This window comes from Phyllobates terribilis, unplaced genomic scaffold (genome assembly GCF_046119375.1).
Source record: "Phyllobates terribilis strain yellow unplaced genomic scaffold, ASM4611937v1 Scaffold_40__1_contigs__length_11209783, whole genome shotgun sequence".
NCBI lineage: Eukaryota > Metazoa > Chordata > Amphibia > Anura > Dendrobatidae > Phyllobates > Phyllobates terribilis.
The window spans coordinates 6,752,690-6,773,086 of NW_027362800.1; the positions used below are offsets into that span (position 1 = coordinate 6,752,690).

The 20,397-nt window shown below is 45.3% G+C and overlaps 16 non-coding genes across 16 annotated transcripts; all 16 read right to left on the reverse strand.

Annotated features, from left to right (window-relative positions):
- Nucleotides 1-29: 29 nt before the first annotated feature.
- On the reverse strand, nucleotides 30-220 carry LOC141185073 (U2 spliceosomal RNA). Its single transcript, XR_012259769.1, has one exon. It is a non-coding gene; the product is annotated as a U2 spliceosomal RNA (small nuclear RNA).
- Nucleotides 221-1,342: 1,122 nt separating this feature from the next.
- On the reverse strand, nucleotides 1,343-1,533 carry LOC141188766 (U2 spliceosomal RNA). Its single transcript, XR_012262847.1, has one exon. It is a non-coding gene; the product is annotated as a U2 spliceosomal RNA (small nuclear RNA).
- A 1,121-nt stretch (nucleotides 1,534-2,654) lies between these two features.
- LOC141188767 (U2 spliceosomal RNA) lies at nucleotides 2,655-2,845 on the reverse strand. Its single transcript, XR_012262848.1, has one exon. It is a non-coding gene; the product is annotated as a U2 spliceosomal RNA (small nuclear RNA).
- A 1,121-nt stretch (nucleotides 2,846-3,966) lies between these two features.
- On the reverse strand, nucleotides 3,967-4,157 carry LOC141188769 (U2 spliceosomal RNA). Its single transcript, XR_012262849.1, has one exon. It is a non-coding gene; the product is annotated as a U2 spliceosomal RNA (small nuclear RNA).
- A 1,121-nt stretch (nucleotides 4,158-5,278) lies between these two features.
- Nucleotides 5,279-5,469, reverse strand: LOC141188770 (U2 spliceosomal RNA). Its single transcript, XR_012262850.1, has one exon. It is a non-coding gene; the product is annotated as a U2 spliceosomal RNA (small nuclear RNA).
- Nucleotides 5,470-6,590: 1,121 nt separating this feature from the next.
- LOC141188771 (U2 spliceosomal RNA) lies at nucleotides 6,591-6,781 on the reverse strand. The gene has a single exon (XR_012262851.1). It is a non-coding gene; the product is annotated as a U2 spliceosomal RNA (small nuclear RNA).
- Nucleotides 6,782-7,899: 1,118 nt separating this feature from the next.
- On the reverse strand, nucleotides 7,900-8,089 carry LOC141185392 (U2 spliceosomal RNA). The gene has a single exon (XR_012260059.1). It is a non-coding gene; the product is annotated as a U2 spliceosomal RNA (small nuclear RNA).
- Nucleotides 8,090-9,210: 1,121 nt separating this feature from the next.
- Nucleotides 9,211-9,401, reverse strand: LOC141185219 (U2 spliceosomal RNA). Its single transcript, XR_012259902.1, has one exon. It is a non-coding gene; the product is annotated as a U2 spliceosomal RNA (small nuclear RNA).
- A 1,124-nt stretch (nucleotides 9,402-10,525) lies between these two features.
- On the reverse strand, nucleotides 10,526-10,716 carry LOC141188772 (U2 spliceosomal RNA). Its single transcript, XR_012262852.1, has one exon. It is a non-coding gene; the product is annotated as a U2 spliceosomal RNA (small nuclear RNA).
- Nucleotides 10,717-11,837: 1,121 nt separating this feature from the next.
- On the reverse strand, nucleotides 11,838-12,028 carry LOC141184165 (U2 spliceosomal RNA). Its single transcript, XR_012258946.1, has one exon. It is a non-coding gene; the product is annotated as a U2 spliceosomal RNA (small nuclear RNA).
- A 1,118-nt stretch (nucleotides 12,029-13,146) lies between these two features.
- LOC141185074 (U2 spliceosomal RNA) lies at nucleotides 13,147-13,337 on the reverse strand. Its single transcript, XR_012259770.1, has one exon. It is a non-coding gene; the product is annotated as a U2 spliceosomal RNA (small nuclear RNA).
- A 1,121-nt stretch (nucleotides 13,338-14,458) lies between these two features.
- On the reverse strand, nucleotides 14,459-14,649 carry LOC141184559 (U2 spliceosomal RNA). The gene has a single exon (XR_012259303.1). It is a non-coding gene; the product is annotated as a U2 spliceosomal RNA (small nuclear RNA).
- A 1,124-nt stretch (nucleotides 14,650-15,773) lies between these two features.
- Nucleotides 15,774-15,963, reverse strand: LOC141184730 (U2 spliceosomal RNA). The gene has a single exon (XR_012259457.1). It is a non-coding gene; the product is annotated as a U2 spliceosomal RNA (small nuclear RNA).
- A 1,121-nt stretch (nucleotides 15,964-17,084) lies between these two features.
- LOC141187289 (U2 spliceosomal RNA) lies at nucleotides 17,085-17,275 on the reverse strand. The gene has a single exon (XR_012261489.1). It is a non-coding gene; the product is annotated as a U2 spliceosomal RNA (small nuclear RNA).
- Nucleotides 17,276-18,394: 1,119 nt separating this feature from the next.
- LOC141188774 (U2 spliceosomal RNA) lies at nucleotides 18,395-18,585 on the reverse strand. Its single transcript, XR_012262855.1, has one exon. It is a non-coding gene; the product is annotated as a U2 spliceosomal RNA (small nuclear RNA).
- Nucleotides 18,586-19,705: 1,120 nt separating this feature from the next.
- LOC141184369 (U2 spliceosomal RNA) lies at nucleotides 19,706-19,896 on the reverse strand. The gene has a single exon (XR_012259131.1). It is a non-coding gene; the product is annotated as a U2 spliceosomal RNA (small nuclear RNA).
- Nucleotides 19,897-20,397: the final 501 nt, after the last annotated feature.

A 20,397-nucleotide genomic window follows, 5' to 3' on the forward strand; every position in this document is an offset into this window, starting at 1 on the left:
TCTTTCTGATTTTAGAAACTGCATTAAAGAAGGGGTGCACCGGTCCTGGAGATACTGCAATACCAGGTCAATGCGTGGAGTGGACAGAGCAAGCTCTTTTTCCATCTCCCTGTTCTAAAAATCCATTTAATATATGGTCCCCAGATAGGGGACGTATCAGATATTTAACTGATAAGAACAGATACTACACTTGATCTTAGCCAAAAGGCCGAGAAGCGATAACCAGAATTGGTTTCCGACTACGGTGCCACCCAAGGATTCTGAAAAGTCCATTTGTGGAGATGGCCACCTGGACTCCCGTTAAGAAGACATGCTGTCAACCTCTAGATCCCTCACATGCCTGCACTTTTCGGCTTGCTGCTGCTGCAATCCACGCGTTTTAGATCTGCATAACTCCACCTCTTTTAGCACAGTACCCTCAACCCCCGGCTGTTCCCACCCGCCTCAACACCGTTGGAAGGGAGGAGAACCAATTAAGGCGGGGGGGGGGGGTGGAACGAGCAGCTGTCTACCCTTAGCAGGAGGGTTGCTGATTAATTACCTCTCCTGCTGCTGCTGCTGCTGGCTGTCCAGCAGCAGACTGAAGGTGGCTGCTGCTGTGCGCAGGTATATAAAGGCTCAGAGCCTATTATGACACGCGCAGCCAGCGTTCCATTGCCACATTCCGTCTACTGCAGGCGGGATACCTGGATGGCTGAATGTCACTGAGAAGCTCACAGAGACCGCCAAAAGCAACAGTTTAAAAGAATGCCACAGACTAATCAACCAAACTTTTTGGGTTGGTTTCTCTTTTATAGTCTGCAGGCATTAAATGAAAGAAGTCAGTGTTCCAGCAGAGGGAGACAACGTTTCAGAAAAGGCATTGTAGCAAACCAAAAAAGAAATTTTAAGCGCAGCAGAGTAACCAGCTCACATACCTGTTAGCTCAGGTGAGTTTAAAAGGCTGCTGTTGATAACAAGGGCATTTGCTAAATAGATGGTGTGTGTGCAACAATATACTGAAAGGTCAATTATATTGTGCAGCTTATCTCACCACCTGTAGTTATTTAGGTGAAAGCTCCAAAATGCTTGCCTAATATGTCTGTTTATCCAAAAGGAAGTATAGAGGGAGAGCTAGATAGATAGCATTGCATTACATTACATTACATGGCAATGCAATGCACAGTTGCTGAAGTTGAACCAAAATGAGCTTGTCATCTGGCTTCTGCAACTTTTAACATGAAAAATCCAATGAGGAGAAGAAAAGCAAAGCCAAAGAGTCCATCCCAAAATCCGACAAACAAGCAAAATGAACAAAAAGCATTGAATTCAATTCTTTCTGATTTTAGAAACTGCATTAAAGAAGGGGTGCACCGGTCCTGGAGATACTGCAATACCAGGTCAATGCGTGGAGTGGACAGAGCAAGCTCTTTTTCCATCTCCCTGTTCTAAAAATCCATTTAATATATGGTCCCCAGATAGGGGACGTATCAGATATTAAACTGATAAGAACAGATACTACACTTGATCTTAGCCAAAAGGCCGAGAAGCGATAACCAGAATTGGTTTCCGACTACGGTGCCACCCAAGGATTCTGAAAAGTCCATTTGTGGAGATGGCCACCTGGACTCCCGTTAAGAAGACATGCTGTCAACCTCTAGATCCCTCACATGCCTGCACTTTTCGGCTTGCTGCTGCTGCAATCCACGCGTTTTAGATCTGCATAACTCCACCTCTTTTAGCACAGTACCCTCAACCCCCGGCTGTTCCCACCCGCCTCAACACCGTTGGAAGGGAGGAGAACCAATTAAGGCGGGGGGTGGGGTGGAACGAGCAGCTGTCTACCCTTAGCAGGAGGGTTGCTGATTAATTACCTCTCCTGCTGCTGCTGCTGCTGGCTGTCCAGCAGCAGACTGAAGGTGGCTGCTGCTGTGCGCAGGTATATAAAGGCTCAGAGCCTATTATGACACGCGCAGCCAGCGTTCCATTGCCACATTCCGTCTACTGCAGGCGGGATACCTGGATGGCTGAATGTCACTGAGAAGCTCACAGAGACCGCCATAAGCAACAGTTTAAAAGAATGCCACAGACTAATCAACCAAACTTTTTGGGTTGGTTTCTCTTTTATAGTCTGCAGGCATTAAATGAAAGAAGTCAGTGTTCCAGCAGAGGGAGACAACGTTTCAGAAAAGGCATTGTAGCAAACCAAAAAAGAAATTTTAAGCGCAGCAGAGTAACCAGCTCACATACCTGTTAGCTCAGGTGAGTTTAAAAGGCTGCTGTTGATAACAAGGGCATTTGCTAAATAGATGGTGTGTGTGCAACAATATACTGAAAGGTCAATTATATTGTGCAGCTTATCTCACCACCTGTAGTTATTTAGGTGAAAGCTCCAAAATGCTTGCCTAATATGTCTGTTTATCCAAAAGGAAGTATAGAGGGAGAGCTAGATAGATAGCATTGCATTACATTACATTACATGGCAATGCAATGCACAGTTGCTGAAGTTGAACCAAAATGAGCTTGTCATCTGGCTTCTGCAACTTTTAACATGAAAAATCCAATGAGGAGAAGAAAAGCAAAGCCAAAGAGTCCATCCCAAAATCCGACAAACAAGCAAAATGAACAAAAAGCATTGAATTCAATTCTTTCTGATTTTAGAAACTGCATTAAAGAAGGGGTGCACCGGTCCTGGAGATACTGCAATACCAGGTCAATGCGTGGAGTGGACAGAGCAAGCTCTTTTTCCATCTCCCTGTTCTAAAAATCCATTTAATATATGGTCCCCAGATAGGGGACGTATCAGATATTAAACTGATAAGAACAGATACTACACTTGATCTTAGCCAAAAGGCCGAGAAGCGATAACCAGAATTGGTTTCCGACTACGGTGCCACCCAAGGATTCTGAAAAGTCCATTTGTGGAGATGGCCACCTGGACTCCCGTTAAGAAGACATGCTGTCAACCTCTAGATCCCTCACATGCCTGCACTTTTCGGCTTGCTGCTGCTGCAATCCACGCGTTTTAGATCTGCATAACTCCACCTCTTTTAGCACAGTACCCTCAACCCCCGGCTGTTCCCACCCGCCTCAACACCGTTGGAAGGGAGGAGAACCAATTAAGGCGGGGGGGGGGGTGGAACGAGCAGCTGTCTACCCTTAGCAGGAGGGTTGCTGATTAATTACCTCTCCTGCTGCTGCTGCTGCTGGCTGTCCAGCAGCAGACTGAAGGTGGCTGCTGCTGTGCGCAGGTATATAAAGGCTCAGAGCCTATTATGACACGCGCAGCCAGCGTTCCATTGCCACATTCCGTCTACTGCAGGCGGGATACCTGGATGGCTGAATGTCACTGAGAAGCTCACAGAGACCGCCATAAGCAACAGTTTAAAAGAATGCCACAGACTAATCAACCAAACTTTTTGGGTTGGTTTCTCTTTTATAGTCTGCAGGCATTAAATGAAAGAAGTCAGTGTTCCAGCAGAGGGAGACAACGTTTCAGAAAAGGCATTGTAGCAAACCAAAAAAGAAATTTTAAGCGCAGCAGAGTAACCAGCTCACATACCTGTTAGCTCAGGTGAGTTTAAAAGGCTGCTGTTGATAACAAGGGCATTTGCTAAATAGATGGTGTGTGTGCAACAATATACTGAAAGGTCAATTATATTGTGCAGCTTATCTCACCACCTGTAGTTATTTAGGTGAAAGCTCCAAAATGCTTGCCTAATATGTCTGTTTATCCAAAAGGAAGTATAGAGGGAGAGCTAGATAGATAGCATTGCATTACATTACATTACATGGCAATGCAATGCACAGTTGCTGAAGTTGAACCAAAATGAGCTTGTCATCTGGCTTCTGCAACTTTTAACATGAAAAATCCAATGAGGAGAAGAAAAGCAAAGCCAAAGAGTCCATCCCAAAATCCGACAAACAAGCAAAATGAACAAAAAGCATTGAATTCAATTCTTTCTGATTTTAGAAACTGCATTAAAGAAGGGGTGCACCGGTCCTGGAGATACTGCAATACCAGGTCAATGCGTGGAGTGGACAGAGCAAGCTCTTTTTCCATCTCCCTGTTCTAAAAATCCATTTAATATATGGTCCCCAGATAGGGGACGTATCAGATATTAAACTGATAAGAACAGATACTACACTTGATCTTAGCCAAAAGGCCGAGAAGCGATAACCAGAATTGGTTTCCGACTACGGTGCCACCCAAGGATTCTGAAAAGTCCATTTGTGGAGATGGCCACCTGGACTCCCGTTAAGAAGACATGCTGTCAACCTCTAGATCCCTCACATGCCTGCACTTTTCGGCTTGCTGCTGCTGCAATCCACGCGTTTTAGATCTGCATAACTCCACCTCTTTTAGCACAGTACCCTCAACCCCCGGCTGTTCCCACCCGCCTCAACACCGTTGGAAGGGAGGAGAACCAATTAAGGCGGGGGGGGGGGTGGAACGAGCAGCTGTCTACCCTTAGCAGGAGGGTTGCTGATTAATTACCTCTCCTGCTGCTGCTGCTGCTGGCTGTCCAGCAGCAGACTGAAGGTGGCTGCTGCTGTGCGCAGGTATATAAAGGCTCAGAGCCTATTATGACACGCGCAGCCAGCGTTCCATTGCCACATTCCGTCTACTGCAGGCGGGATACCTGGATGGCTGAATGTCACTGAGAAGCTCACAGAGACCGCCATAAGCAACAGTTTAAAAGAATGCCACAGACTAATCAACCAAACTTTTTGGGTTGGTTTCTCTTTTATAGTCTGCAGGCATTAAATGAAAGAAGTCAGTGTTCCAGCAGAGGGAGACAACGTTTCAGAAAAGGCATTGTAGCAAACCAAAAAAGAAATTTTAAGCGCAGCAGAGTAACCAGCTCACATACCTGTTAGCTCAGGTGAGTTTAAAAGGCTGCTGTTGATAACAAGGGCATTTGCTAAATAGATGGTGTGTGTGCAACAATATACTGAAAGGTCAATTATATTGTGCAGCTTATCTCACCACCTGTAGTTATTTAGGTGAAAGCTCCAAAATGCTTGCCTAATATGTCTGTTTATCCAAAAGGAAGTATAGAGGGAGAGCTAGATAGATAGCATTGCATTACATTACATTACATGGCAATGCAATGCACAGTTGCTGAAGTTGAACCAAAATGAGCTTGTCATCTGGCTTCTGCAACTTTTAACATGAAAAATCCAATGAGGAGAAGAAAAGCAAAGCCAAAGAGTCCATCCCAAAATCCGACAAACAAGCAAAATGAACAAAAAGCATTGAATTCAATTCTTTCTGATTTTAGAAACTGCATTAAAGAAGGGGTGCACCGGTCCTGGAGATACTGCAATACCAGGTCAATGCGTGGAGTGGACAGAGCAAGCTCTTTTTCCATCTCCCTGTTCTAAAAATCCATTTAATATATGGTCCCCAGATAGGGGACGTATCAGATATTAAACTGATAAGAACAGATACTACACTTGATCTTAGCCAAAAGGCCGAGAAGCGATAACCAGAATTGGTTTCCGACTACGGTGCCACCCAAGGATTCTGAAAAGTCCATTTGTGGAGATGGCCACCTGGACTCCCGTTAAGAAGACATGCTGTCAACCTCTAGATCCCTCACATGCCTGCACTTTTCGGCTTGCTGCTGCTGCAATCCACGCGTTTTAGATCTGCATAACTCCACCTCTTTTAGCACAGTACCCTCAACCCCCGGCTGTTCCCACCCGCCTCAACACCGTTGGAAGGGAGGAGAACCAATTAAGGCGGGGGGGGGGGTGGAACGAGCAGCTGTCTACCCTTAGCAGGAGGGTTGCTGATTAATTACCTCTCCTGCTGCTGCTGCTGCTGGCTGTCCAGCAGCAGACTGAAGGTAGCTGCTGCTGTGCGCAGGTATATAAAGGCTCAGAGCCTATTATGACACGCGCAGCCAGCGTTCCATTGCCACATTCCGTCTACTGCAGGCGGGATACCTGGATGGCTGAATGTCACTGAGAAGCTCACAGAGACCGCCATAAGCAACAGTTTAAAAGAATGCCACAGACTAATCAACCAAACTTTTTGGGTTGGTTTCTCTTTTATAGTCTGCAGGCATTAAATGAAAGAAGTCAGTGTTCCAGCAGAGGGAGACAACGTTTCAGAAAAGGCATTGTAGCAAACCAAAAAAGAAATTTTAAGCGCAGCAGAGTAACCAGCTCACATACCTGTTAGCTCAGGTGAGTTTAAAAGGCTGCTGTTGATAACAAGGGCATTTGCTAAATAGATGGTGTGTGTGCAACAATATACTGAAAGGTCAATTATATTGTGCAGCTTATCTCACCACCTGTAGTTATTTAGGTGAAAGCTCCAAAATGCTTGCATAATATGTCTGTTTATCCAAAAGGAAGTATAGAGGGAGAGCTAGATAGATAGCATTGCATTACATTACATTACATGGCAATGCAATGCACAGTTGCTGAAGTTGAACCAAAATGAGCTTGTCATCTGGCTTCTGCAACTTTTAACATGAAAAATCCAATGAGGAGAAGAAAAGCAAAGCCAAAGAGTCCATCCCAAAATCCGACAAACAAGCAAAATGAACAAAAAGCATTGAATTCAATTCTTTCTGATTTTAGAAACTGCATTAAAGAAGGGGTGCACCGGTCCTGGAGATACTGCAATACCAGGTCAATGCGTGGAGTGGACAGAGCAAGCTCTTTTTCCATCTCCCTGTTCTAAAAATCCATTTAATATATGGTCCCCAGATAGGGGACGTATCAGATATTAAACTGATAAGAACAGATACTACACTTGATCTTAGCCAAAAGGCCGAGAAGCGATAACCAGAATTGGTTTCCGACTACGGTGCCACCCAAGGATTCTGAAAAGTCCATTTGTGGAGATGGCCACCTGGACTCCCGTTAAGAAGACATGCTGTCAACCTCTAGATCCCTCACATGCCTGCAATTTTCGGCTTGCTGCTGCTGCAATCCACGCGTTTTAGATCTGCATAACTCCACCTCTTTTAGCACAGTACCCTCAACCCCCGGCTGTTCCCACCCGCCTCAACACCGTTGGAAGGGAGGAGAACCAATTAAGGCGGGGGGGGGGGTGGAACGAGCAGCTGTCTACCCTTAGCAGGAGGGTTGCTGATTAATTACCTCTCCTGCTGCTGCTGCTGGCTGTCCAGCAGCAGACTGAAGGTGGCTGCTGCTGTGTGCAGGTATATAAAGGCTCAGAGCCTATTATGACACGCGCAGCCAGCGTTCCATTGCCACATTCCGTCTACTGCAGGCGGGATACCTGGATGGCTGAATGTCACTGAGAAGCTCACAGAGACCGCCATAAGCAACAGTTTAAAAGAATGCCACAGACTAATCAACCAAACTTTTTGGGTTGGTTTCTCTTTTATAGTCTGCAGGCATTAAATGAAAGAAGTCAGTGTTCCAGCAGAGGGAGACAACGTTTCAGAAAAGGCATTGTAGCAAACCAAAAAAGAAATTTTAAGCGCAGCAGAGTAACCAGCTCACATACCTGTTAGCTCAGGTGAGTTTAAAAGGCTGCTGTTGATAACAAGGGCATTTGCTAAATAGATGGTGTGTGTGCAACAATATACTGAAAGGTCAATTATATTGTGCAGCTTATCTCACCACCTGTAGTTATTTAGGTGAAAGCTCCAAAATGCTTGCCTAATATGTCTGTTTATCCAAAAGGAAGTATAGAGGGAGAGCTAGATAGATAGCATTGCATTACATTACATTACATGGCAATGCAATGCACAGTTGCTGAAGTTGAACCAAAATGAGCTTGTCATCTGGCTTCTGCAACTTTTAACATGAAAAATCCAATGAGGAGAAGAAAAGCAAAGCCAAAGAGTCCATCCCAAAATCCGACAAACAAGCAAAATGAACAAAAAGCATTGAATTCAATTCTTTCTGATTTTAGAAACTGCATTAAAGAAGGGGTGCACCGGTCCTGGAGATACTGCAATACCAGGTCAATGCGTGGAGTGGACAGAGCAAGCTCTTTTTCCATCTCCCTGTTCTAAAATCCATTTAATATATGGTCCCCAGATAGGGGACGTATCAGATATTAAACTGATAAGAACAGATACTACACTTGATCTTAGCCAAAAGGCCGAGAAGCGATAACCAGAATTGGTTTCCGACTACGGTGCCACCCAAGGATTCTGAAAAGTCCATTTGTGGAGATGGCCACCTGGACTCCCGTTAAGAAGACATGCTGTCAACCTCTAGATCCCTCACATGCCTGCACTTTTCGGCTTGCTGCTGCTGCAATCCACGCGTTTTAGATCTGCATAACTCCACCTCTTTTAGCACAGTACCCTCAACCCCCGGCTGTTCCCACCCGCCTCAACACCGTTGGAAGGGAGGAGAACCAATTAAGGCGGGGGGGGGGGTGGAACGAGCAGCTGTCTACCCTTAGCAGGAGGGTTGCTGATTAATTACCTCTCCTGCTGCTGCTGCTGCTGGCTGTCCAGCAGCAGACTGAAGGTGGCTGCTGCTGTGCGCAGGTATATAAAGGCTCAGAGCCTATTATGACACGCGCAGCCAGCGTTCCATTGCCACATTCCGTCTACTGCAGGCGGGATACCTGGATGGCTGAATGTCACTGAGAAGCTCACAGAGACCGCCATAAGCAACAGTTTAAAAGAATGCCACAGACTAATCAACCAAACTTTTTGGGTTGGTTTCTCTTTTATAGTCTGCAGGCATTAAATGAAAGAAGTCAGTGTTCCAGCAGAGGGAGACAACGTTTCAGAAAAGGCATTGTAGCAAACCAAAAAAGAAATTTTAAGCGCAGCAGAGTAACCAGCTCACATACCTGTTAGCTCAGGTGAGTTTAAAAGGCTGCTGTTGATAACAAGGGCATTTGCTAAATAGATGGTGTGTGTGCAACAATATACTGAAAGGTCAATTATATTGTGCAGCTTATCTCACCACCTGTAGTTATTTAGGTGAAAGCTCCAAAATGCTTGCCTAATATGTCTGTTTATCCAAAAGGAAGTATAGAGGGAGAGCTAGATAGATAGCATTGCATTACATTACATTACATGGCAATGCAATGCACAGTTGCTGAAGTTGAACCAAAATGAGCTTGTCATCTGGCTTCTGCAACTTTTAACATGAAAAATCCAATGAGGAGAAGAAAAGCAAAGCCAAAGAGTCCATCCCAAAATCCGACAAACAAGCAAAATGAACAAAAAGCATTGAATTCAATTCTTTCTGATTTTAGAAACTGCATTAAAGAAGGGGTGCACCGGTCCTGGAGATACTGCAATACCAGGTCAATGCGTGGAGTGGACAGAGCAAGTTCTTTTTCCATCTCCCTGTTCTAAAAATCCATTTAATATATGGTCCCCAGATAGGGGACGTATCAGATATTAAACTGATAAGAACAGATACTACACTTGATCTTAGCCAAAAGGCCGAGAAGCGATAACCAGAATTGGTTTCCGACTACGGTGCCACCCAAGGATTCTGAAAAGTCCATTTGTGGAGATGGCCACCTGGACTCCCGTTAAGAAGACATGCTGTCAACCTCTAGATCCCTCACATGCCTGCACTTTTCGGCTTGCTGCTGCTGCAATCCACGCGTTTTAGATCTGCATAACTCCACCTCTTTTAGCACAGTACCCTCAACCCCCGGCTGTTCCCACCCGCCTCAACACCGTTGGAAGGGAGGAGAACCAATTAAGGCGGGGGGGGGGGGGGTGGAACGAGCAGCTGTCTACCCTTAGCAGGAGGGTTGCTGATTAATTACCTCTCCTGCTGCTGCTGCTGCTGGCTGTCCAGCAGCAGACTGAAGGTGGCTGCTGCTGTGCGCAGGTATATAAAGGCTCAGAGCCTATTATGACACGCGCAGCCAGCGTTCCATTGCCACATTCCGTCTACTGCAGGCGGGATACCTGGATGGCTGAATGTCACTGAGAAGCTCACAGAGACCGCCATAAGCAACAGTTTAAAAGAATGCCACAGACTAATCAACCAAACTTTTTGGGTTGGTTTCTCTTTTATAGTCTGCAGGCATTAAATGAAAGAAGTCAGTGTTCCAGCAGAGGGAGACAACGTTTCAGAAAAGGCATTGTAGCAAACCAAAAAAGAAATTTTAAGCGCAGCAGAGTAACCAGCTCACATACCTGTTAGCTCAGGTGAGTTTAAAAGGCTGCTGTTGATAACAAGGGCATTTGCTAAATAGATGGTGTGTGTGCAACAATATACTGAAAGGTCAATTATATTGTGCAGCTTATCTCACCACCTGTAGTTATTTAGGTGAAAGCTCCAAAATGCTTGCCTAATATGTCTGTTTATCCAAAAGGAAGTATAGAGGGAGAGCTAGATAGATAGCATTGCATTACATTACATTACATGGCAATGCAATGCACAGTTGCTGAAGTTGAACCAAAATGAGCTTGTCATCTGGCTTCTGCAACTTTTAACATGAAAAATCCAATGAGGAGAAGAAAAGCAAAGCCAAAGAGTCCATCCCAAAATCCGACAAACAAGCAAAATGAACAAAAAGCATTGAATTCAATTCTTTCTGATTTTAGAAACTGCATTAAAGAAGGGGTGCACCGGTCCTGGAGATACTGCAATACCAGGTCAATGCGTGGAGTGGACAGAGCAAGCTCTTTTTCCATCTCCCTGTTCTAAAAATCCATTTAATATATGGTCCCCAGATAGGGGACGTATCAGATATTAAACTGATAAGAACAGATACTACACTTGATCTTAGCCAAAAGGCCGAGAAGCGATAACCAGAATTGGTTTCCGACTACGGTGCCACCCAAGGATTCTGAAAAGTCCATTTGTGGAGATGGCCACCTGGACTCCCGTTAAGAAGACATGCTGTCAACCTCTAGATCCCTCACATGCCTGCACTTTTCGGCTTGCTGCTGCTGCAATCCACGCGTTTTAGATCTGCATAACTCCACCTCTTTTAGCACAGTACCCTCAACCCCCGGCTGTTCCCACCCGCCTCAACACCGTTGGAAGGGAGGAGAACCAATTAAGGCGGGGGGGGGGGTGGAACGAGCAGCTGTCTACCCTTAGCAGGAGGGTTGCTGATTAATTACCTCTCCTGCTGCTGCTGCTGCTGGCTGTCCAGCAGCAGACTGAAGGTGGCTGCTGCTGTGCGCAGGTATATAAAGGCTCAGAGCCTATTATGACACGCGCAGCCAGCGTTCCATTGCCACATTCCGTCTACTGCAGGCGGGATACCTGGATGGCTGAATGTCACTGAGAAGCTCACAGAGACCGCCATAAGCAACAGTTTAAAAGAATGCCACAGACTAATCAACCAAACTTTTTGGGTTGGTTTCTCTTTTATAGTCTGCAGGCATTAAATGAAAGAAGTCAGTGTTCCAGCAGAGGGAGACAACGTTTCAGAAAAGGCATTGTAGCAAACCAAAAAAGAAATTTTAAGCGCAGCAGAGTAACCAGCTCACATACCTGTTAGCTCAGGTGAGTTTAAAAGGCTGCTGTTGATAACAAGGGCATTTGCTAAATAGATGGTGTGTGTGCAACAATATACTGAAAGGTCAATTATATTGTGCAGCTTATCTCACCACCTGTAGTTATTTAGGTGAAAGCTCCAAAATGCTTGCATAATATGTCTGTTTATCCAAAAGGAAGTATAGAGGGAGAGCTAGATAGATAGCATTGCATTACATTACATTACATGGCAATGCAATGCACAGTTGCTGAAGTTGAACCAAAATGAGCTTGTCATCTGGCTTCTGCAACTTTTAACATGAAAAATCCAATGAGGAGAAGAAAAGCAAAGCCAAAGAGTCCATCCCAAAATCCGACAAACAAGCAAAATGAACAAAAAGCATTGAATTCAATTCTTTCTGATTTTAGAAACTGCATTAAAGAAGGGGTGCACCGGTCCTGGAGATACTGTAATACCAGGTCAATGCGTGGAGTGGACAGAGCAAGCTCTTTTTCCATCTCCCTGTTCTAAAAATCCATTTAATATATGGTCCCCAGATAGGGGACGTATCAGATATTAAACTGATAAGAACAGATACTACACTTGATCTTAGCCAAAAGGCCGAGAAGCGATAACCAGAATTGGTTTCCGACTACGGTGCCACCCAAGGATTCTGAAAAGTCCATTTGTGGAGATGGCCACCTGGACTCCCGTTAAGAAGACATGCTGTCAACCTCTAGATCCCTCACATGCCTGCAATTTTCGGCTTGCTGCTGCTGCAATCCACGCGTTTTAGATCTGCATAACTCCACCTCTTTTAGCACAGTACCCTCAACCCCCGGCTGTTCCCACCCGCCTCAACACCGTTGGAAGGGAGGAGAACCAATTAAGGCGGGGGGGGGGGTGGAACGAGCAGCTGTCTACCCTTAGCAGGAGGGTTGCTGATTAATTACCTCTCCTGCTGCTGCTGCTGGCTGTCCAGCAGCAGACTGAAGGTGGCTGCTGCTGTGTGCAGGTATATAAAGGCTCAGAGCCTATTATGACACGCGCAGCCAGCGTTCCATTGCCACATTCCGTCTACTGCAGGCGGGATACCTGGATGGCTGAATGTCACTGAGAAGCTCACAGAGACCGCCATAAGCAACAGTTTAAAAGAATGCCACAGACTAATCAACCAAACTTTTTGGGTTGGTTTCTCTTTTATAGTCTGCAGGCATTAAATGAAAGAAGTCAGTGTTCCAGCAGAGGGAGACAACGTTTCAGAAAAGGCATTGTAGCAAACCAAAAAAGAAATTTTAAGCGCAGCAGAGTAACCAGCTCACATACCTGTTAGCTCAGGTGAGTTTAAAAGGCTGCTGTTGATAACAAGGGCATTTGCTAAATAGATGGTGTGTGTGCAACAATATACTGAAAGGTCAATTATATTGTGCAGCTTATCTCACCATCTGTAGTTATTTAGGTGAAAGCTCCAAAATGCTTGCCTAATATGTCTGTTTATCCAAAAGGAAGTATAGAGGGAGAGCTAGATAGATAGCATTGCATTACATTACATTACATGGCAATGCAATGCACAGTTGCTGAAGTTGAACCAAAATGAGCTTGTCATCTGGCTTCTGCAACTTTTAACATGAAAAATCCAATGAGGAGAAGAAAAGCAAAGCCAAAGAGTCCATCCCAAAATCCGACAAACAAGCAAAATGAACAAAAAGCATTGAATTCAATTCTTTCTGATTTTAGAAACTGCATTAAAGAAGGGGTGCACCGGTCCTGGAGATACTGCAATACCAGGTCAATGCGTGGAGTGGACAGAGCAAGCTCTTTTTCCATCTCCCTGTTCTAAAAATCCATTTAATATATGGTCCCCAGATAGGGGACGTATCAGATATTTAACTGATAAGAACAGATACTACACTTGATCTTAGCCAAAAGGCCGAGAAGCGATAACCAGAATTGGTTTCCGACTACGGTGCCACCCAAGGATTCTGAAAAGTCCATTTGTGGAGATGGCCACCTGGACTCCCGTTAAGAAGACATGCTGTCAACCTCTAGATCCCTCACATGCCTGCACTTTTCGGCTTGCTGCTGCTGCAATCCACGCGTTTTAGATCTGCATAACTCCACCTCTTTTAGCACAGTACCCTCAACCCCCGGCTGTTCCCACCCGCCTCAACACCGTTGGAAGGGAGGAGAACCAATTAAGGCGGGGGGGGGGGTGGAACGAGCAGCTGTCTACCCTTAGCAGGAGGGTTGCTGATTAATTACCTCTCCTGCTGCTGCTGCTGCTGGCTGTCCAGCAGCAGACTGAAGGTGGCTGCTGCTGTGCGCAGGTATATAAAGGCTCAGAGCCTATTATGACACGCGCAGCCAGCGTTCCATTGCCACATTCCGTCTACTGCAGGCGGGATACCTGGATGGCTGAATGTCACTGAGAAGCTCACAGAGACCGCCATAAGCAACAGTTTAAAAGAATGCCACAGACTAATCAACCAAACTTTTTGGGTTGGTTTCTCTTTTATAGTCTGCAGGCATTAAATGAAAGAAGTCAGTGTTCCAGCAGAGGGAGACAACGTTTCAGAAAAGGCATTGTAGCAAACCAAAAAAGAAATTTTAAGCGCAGCAGAGTAACCAGCTCACATACCTGTTAGCTCAGGTGAGTTTAAAAGGCTGCTGTTGATAACAAGGGCATTTGCTAAATAGATGGTGTGTGTGCAACAATATACTGAAAGGTCAATTATATTGTGCAGCTTATCTCACCACCTGTAGTTATTTAGGTGAAAGCTCCAAAATGCTTGCCTAATATGTCTGTTTATCCAAAAGGAAGTATAGAGGGAGAGCTAGATAGATAGCATTGCATTACATTACATTACATGGCAATGCAATGCACAGTTGCTGAAGTTGAACCAAAATGAGCTTGTCATCTGGCTTCTGCAACTTTTAACATGAAAAATCCAATGAGGAGAAGAAAAGCAAAGCCAAAGAGTCCATCCCAAAATCCGACAAACAAGCAAAATGAACAAAAAGCATTGAATTCAATTCTTTCTGATTTTAGAAACTGCATTAAAGAAGGGGTGCACCGGTCCTGGAGATACTGCAATACCAGGTCAATGCGTGGAGTGGACAGAGCAAGCTCTTTTTCCATCTCCCTGTTCTAAAAATCCATTTAATATATTCTCCCCAGATAGGGGACGTATCAGATATTAAACTGATAAGAACAGATACTACACTTGATCTTAGCCAAAAGGCCGAGAAGCGATAACCAGAATTGGTTTCCGACTACGGTGCCACCCAAGGATTCTGAAAAGTCCATTTGTGGAGATGGCCACCTGGACTCCCGTTAAGAAGACATGCTGTCAACCTCTAGATCCCTCACATGCCTGCACTTTTCGGCTTGCTGCTGCTGCAATCCACGCGTTTTAGATCTGCATAACTCCACCTCTTTTAGCACAGTACCCTCAACCCCCGGCTGTTCCCACCCGCCTCAACACCGTTGGAAGGGAGGAGAACCAATTAAGGCGGGGGGGGGGGGGGTGGAACGAGCAGCTGTCTACCCTTAGCAGGAGGGTTGCTGATTAATTACCTCTCCTGCTGCTGCTGCTGCTGGCTGTCCAGCAGCAGACTGAAGGTGGCTGCTGCTGTGCGCAGGTATATAAAGGCTCAGAGCCTATTATGACACGCGCAGCCAGCGTTCCATTGCCACATTCCGTCTACTGCAGGCGGGATACCTGGATGGCTGAATGTCACTGAGAAGCTCACAGAGACCGCCATAAGCAACAGTTTAAAAGAATGCCACAGACTAATCAACCAAACTTTTTGGGTTGGTTTCTCTTTTATAGTCTGCAGGCATTAAATGAAAGAAGTCAGTGTTCCAGCAGAGGGAGACAACGTTTCAGAAAAGGCATTGTAGCAAACCAAAAAAGAAATTTTAAGCGCAGCAGAGTAACCAGCTCACATACCTGAGAGCTCAGGTGAGTTTAAAAGGCTGCTGTTGATAACAAGGGCATTTGCTAAATAGATGGTGTGTGTGCAACAATATACTGAAAGGTCAATTATATTGTGCAGCTTATCTCACCACCTGTAGTTATTTAGGTGAAAGCTCCAAAATGCTTGCCTAATATGTCTGTTTATCCAAAAGGAAGTATAGAGGGAGAGCTAGATAGATAGCATTGCATTACATTACATTACATGGCAATGCAATGCACAGTTGCTGAAGTTGAACCAAAATGAGCTTGTCATCTGGCTTCTGCAACTTTTAACATGAAAAATCCAATGAGGAGAAGAAAAGCAAAGCCAAAGAGTCCATCCCAAAATCCGACAAACAAGCAAAATGAACAAAAAGCATTGAATTCAATTCTTTCTGATTTTAGAAACTGCATTAAAGAAGGGGTGCACCGGTCCTGGAGATACTGCAATACCAGGTCAATGCGTGGAGTGGACAGAGCAAGCTCTTTTCCATCTCCCTGTTCTAAAAATCCATTTAATATATGGTCCCCAGATAGGGGACGTATCAGATATTAAACTGATAAGAACAGATACTACACTTGATCTTAGCCAAAAGGCCGAGAAGCGATAACCAGAATTGGTTTCCGACTACGGTGCCACCCAAGGATTCTGAAAAGTCCATTTGTGGAGATGGCCACCTGGACTCCCGTTAAGAAGACATGCTGTCAACCTCTAGATCCCTCACATGCCTGCACTTTTCGGCTTGCTGCTGCTGCAATCCACGCGTTTTAGATCTGCATAACTCCACCTCTTTTAGCACAGTACCCTCAACCTCCGGCTGTTCCCACCCGCCTCAACACCGTTGGAAGGGAGGAGAACCAATTAAGGCGGGGGGGGGGGTGGAACGAGCAGCTGTCTACCCTTAGCAGGAGGGTTGCTGATTAATTACCTCTCCTGCTGCTGCTGCTGCTGGCTGTCCAGCAGCAGACTGAAGGTGGCTGCTGCTGTGCGCAGGTATATAAAGGCTCAGAGCCTATTATGACACGCGCAGCCAGCGTTCCATTGCCACATTCCGTCTACTGCAGGCGGGATACCTGGATGGCTGAATGTCACTGAGAGGCTCACAGAGACCGCCATAAGCAACAGTTTAAAAGAATGCCACAGACTAATCAACCAAACTTTTTGGGTTGGTTTCTCTTTTATAGTCTGCAGGCATTAAATGAAAGAAGTCAGTGTTCCAGCAGAGGGAGACAACGTTTCAGAAAAGGCATTGTAGCAAACCAAAAAAGAAATTTTAAGTGCAGCAGAGTAACCAGCTCACATACCTGTTAGCTCAGGTGAGTTTAAAAGGCTGCTGTTGATAACAAGGGCATTTGCTAAATAGATGGTGTGTGTGCAACAATATACTGAAAGGTCAATTATATTGTGCAGCTTATCTCACCACCTGTAGTTATTTAGGTGAAAGCTCCAAAATGCTTGCCTAATATGTCTGTTTATCCAAAAGGAAGTATAGAGGGAGAGCTAGATAGATAGCATTGCATTACATTACATTACATGGCAATGCAATGCACAGTTGCTGAAGTTGAACCAAAATGAGCTTGTCATCTGGCTTCTGCAACTTTTAACATGAAAAATCCAATGAGGAGAAGAAAAGCAAAGCCAAAGAGTCCATCCCAAAATCCGACAAACAAGCAAAATGAACAAAAAGCATTGAATTCAATTCTTTCTGATTTTAGAAACTGCATTAAAGAAGGGGTGCACCGGTCCTGGAGATACTGCAATACCAGGTCAATGCGTGGAGTGGACAGAGCAAGCTCTTTATCCATCTCCCTGTTCTAAAAATCCATTTAATATATGGTCCCCAGATAGGGGACGTATCAGATATTAAACTGATAAGAACAGATACTACACTTGATCTTAGCCAAAAGGCCGAGAAGCGATAACCAGAATTGGTTCCGACTACGGTGCCACCCAAGGATTCTGAAAAGTCCATTTGTGGAGATGGCCACCTGGACTCCCGTTAAGAAGACATGCTGTCAACCTCTAGATCCCTCACATGCCTGCACTTTTCGGCTTGCTGCTGCTGCAATCCACGCGTTTTAGATCTGCATAACTCCACCTCTTTTAGCACAGTACCCTCAACCCCCGGCTGTTCCCACCCGCCTCAACACCGTTGGAAGGGAGGAGAACCAATTAAGGCGGGGGGGGGGTGGAACGAGCAGCTGTCTACCCTTAGCAGGAGGGTTGCTGATTAATTACCTCTCCTGCTGCTGCTGCTGCTGGCTGTCCAGCAGCAGACTGAAGGTGGCTGCTGCTGTGCGCAGGTATATAAAGGCTCAGAGCCTATTATGACACGCGCAGCCAGCGTTCCATTGCCACATTCCGTCTACTGCAGGCGGGATACCTGGATGGCTGAATGTCACTGAGAAGCTCACAGAGACCGCCATAAGCAACAGTTTAAAAGAATGCCACAGACTAATCAACCAAACTTTTTGGGTTGGTTTCTCTTTTATAGTCTGCAGGCATTAAATGAAAGAAGTCAGTGTTCCAGCAGAGGGAGACAACGTTTCAGAAAAGGCATTGTAGCAAACCAAAAAAGAAATTTTAAGCGCAGCAGAGTAACCAGCTCACATACCTGTTAGCTCAGGTGAGTTTAAAAGGCTGCTGTTGATAACAAGGGCATTTGCTAAATAGATGGTGTGTGTGCAACAATATACTGAAAGGTCAATTATATTGTGCAGCTTATCTCACCACCTGTAGTTATTTAGGTGAAAGCTCCAAAATGCTTGCCTAATATGTCTGTTTATCCAAAAGGAAGTATAGAGGGAGAGCTAGATAGATAGCATTGCATTACATTACATTACATGGCAATGCAATGCACAGTTGCTGAAGTTGAACCAAAATGAGCTTGTCATCTGGCTTCTGCAACTTTTAACATGAAAAATCCAATGAGGAGAAGAAAAGCAAAGCCAAAGAGTCCATCCCAAAATCCGACAAACAAGCAAAATGAACAAAAAGCATTGAATTCAATTCTTTCTGATTTTAGAAACTGCATTAAAGAAGGGGTGCACCGGTCCTGGAGATACTGCAATACCAGGTCAATGCGTGGAGTGGACAGAGCAAGCTCTTTTTCCATCTCCCTGTTCTAAAAATCCATTTAATATATGGTCCCCAGATAGGGGACGTATCAGATATTAAACTGATAAGAACAGATACTACACTTGATCTTAGCCAAAAGGCCGAGAAGCGATAACCAGAATTGGTTTCCGACTACGGTGCCACCCAAGGATTCTGAAAAGTCCATTTGTGGAGATGGCCACCTGGACTCCCGTTAAGAAGACATGCTGTCAACCTCTAGATCCCTCACATGCCTGCACTTTTCAGCTTGCTGCTGCTGCAATCCACGCGTTTTAGATCTGCATAACTCCACCTATTTTAGCACAGTACCCTCAACCCCCGGCTGTTCCCACCCGCTTCAACACCGTTGGAAGGGAGGAGAACCAATTAAGGCGGGGGGGGGGTGGAACGAGCAGCTGTCTACCCTTAGCAGGAGGGTTGCTGATTAATTACCTCTCCTGCTGCTGCTGCTGCTGGCTGTCCAGCAGCAGACTGAAGGTGGCTGCTGCTGTGCGCAGGTATATAAAGGCTCAGAGCCTATTATGACACGCGCAGCCAGCGTTCCATTGCCACATTCCGTCTACTGCAGGCGGGATACCTGGATGGCTGAATGTCACTGAGAAGCTCACAGAGACCGCCATAAGCAACAGTTTAAAAGAATGCCACAGACTAATCAACCAAACTTTTTGGGTTGGTTTCTCTTTTATAGTCTGCAGGCATTAAATGAAAGAAGTCAGTGTTCCAGCAGAGGGAGACAACGTTTCAGAAAAGGCATTGTAGCAAACCAAAAAAGAAATTTTAAGCGCAGCAGAGTAACCAGCTCACATACCTGTTAGCTCAGGTGAGTTTAAAAGGCTGCTGTTGATAACAAGGGCATTTGCTAAATAGATGGTGTGTGTGCAACAATATACTGAAAGGTCAATTATATTGTGCAGCTTATCTCACCACCTGTAGTTATTTAGGTGAAAGCTCCAAAATGCTTGCCTAATATGTCTGTTTATCCAAAAGGAAGTATAGAGGGAGAGCTAGATAGATAGCATTGCATTACATTACATTACATGGCAATGCAATGCACTGTTGCTGAAGTTGAACCAAAATGAGCTTGTCATCTGGCTTCTGCAACTTTTAACATGAAAAATCCAATGAGGAGAAGAAAAGCAAAGCCAAAGAGTCCATCCCAAAATCCGACAAACAAGCAAAATGAACAAAAAGCATTGAATTCAATTCTTTCTGATTTTAGAAACTGCATTAAAGAAGGGGTGCACCGGTCCTGGAGATACTGCAATACCAGGTCAATGCGTGGAGTGGACAGAGCAAGCTCTTTTTCCATCTCCCTGTTCTAAAAATCCATTTAATATATGGTCCCCAGATAGGGAACGTATCAGATATTAAACTGATAAGAACAGATACTACACTTGATCTTAGCCAAAAGGCCGAGAAGCGATAACCAGAATTGGTTTCCGACTACGGTGCCACCCAAGGATTCTGAAAAGTCCATTTGTGGAGATGGCCACCTGGACTCCCGTTAAGAAGACATGCTGTCAACCTCTAGATCCCTCACATGCCTGCACTTTTCGGCTTGCTGCTGCTGCAATCCACGCGTTTTAGATCTGCATAACTCCACCTCTTTTAGCACAGTACCCTCAACCCCCGGCTGTTCCCACCCGCTTCAACACCGTTGGAAGGGAGGAGAACCAATTAAGGCGGGGGGGGGGTGGAACGAGCAGCTGTCTACCCTTAGCAGGAGGGTTGCTGATTAATTACCTCTCCTGCTGCTGCTGCTGCTGGCTGTCCAGCAGCAGACTGAAGGTGGCTGCTGCTGTGCGCAGGTATATAAAGGCTCAGAGCCTATTATGACACGCGCAGCCAGCGTTCCATTGCCACATTCCGTCTACTGCAGGCGGGATACCTGGATGGCTGAATGTCACTGAGAAGCTCACAGAGAC